Genomic DNA, 1,037 nt, shown 5'->3' on the forward strand with positions numbered 1-1,037 from the left:
ATGCAAGGTAAGTAAGAAGCCAATACCGTAGAGTATCCTTTGTAAAAACGGACTTCGACTCTTCGCGGACCTACTCTTTCAGTTGTTTCTCTACGCCAGGAATGCTCATTACTATTTTCGTGATTAAACGACGGTATGTTTGTACGATTCTCCTGCGTGAACGATTTGTTAAACGCGAAATTAAGAACTTCACCTTTCGTTGCTCTACCTTCAGCTGTCACACCAGACTGGTAAGCCGGCCGGGGTGGCCGAGCGGTTCTAGGTGCTAAAGTCTGGAACCGCGCGACCGTTGCGATCGCAGGTTCGAATCCTGCCTCGGGCATGGATGTGTGTGATGTCCTTAGGTTAGTTAGGTTTAAGTAGTTCTAAATTCTAGGGGGCTGATGACCTTAGAAGTTAAGTCCTACAGTGCTCAGAGCCATTTGAACCATTTGAACCAGACTGGTAAACGAGTGACTGTATGGAAGTCTTTGACTCTCTTAGCGTTTTTACATACGACCAGAATTTCCTGTTTTTCTCTTCCATATCTTTTGCTAAGGTATGATGGTGGTAGTTGTTGTACGCTTCACTCATAGATCTTTTCACAGAAGCACAAATCTCTGCTAACCTTTGCGTGTTGTCATTTGCGTGTTCTCTCTTGAACGGAGAGAGCACAACCTTTGCTTCCTCCGAATTTCATTATTGAACCAGGTGGGTCTCTTTCGTCCTTAATCCACTTACTAGTCACTTACTTCTCCAGTCCACGGTTTACAGTCTGTTTAAACTTTGCCGATAATAACTAAACGTCAATCTTACTAGATCAGTGTGATGTCAATTGACACTCTAAGTGAGATACTAAAAACTTCTTATCTGCTCTTTCTTGTAGAAACTCTAGCCTTCTTGACTGATTTATTAACTTGACTAACTGTTATTGACATAATGAGTCCAAGGTCACTAACACCCATCTCCATACTGATAGTGTCTAAATGATCCACCTGTTTATAGTTCGAAGGCCTAAGACATTTCCACTGTCTGTGTGCTGTCGAATACAGCTGCTC

This window comes from Schistocerca serialis, chromosome 1 (genome assembly GCF_023864345.2).
Source record: "Schistocerca serialis cubense isolate TAMUIC-IGC-003099 chromosome 1, iqSchSeri2.2, whole genome shotgun sequence".
Taxonomy (NCBI): domain Eukaryota; kingdom Metazoa; phylum Arthropoda; class Insecta; order Orthoptera; family Acrididae; genus Schistocerca; species Schistocerca serialis.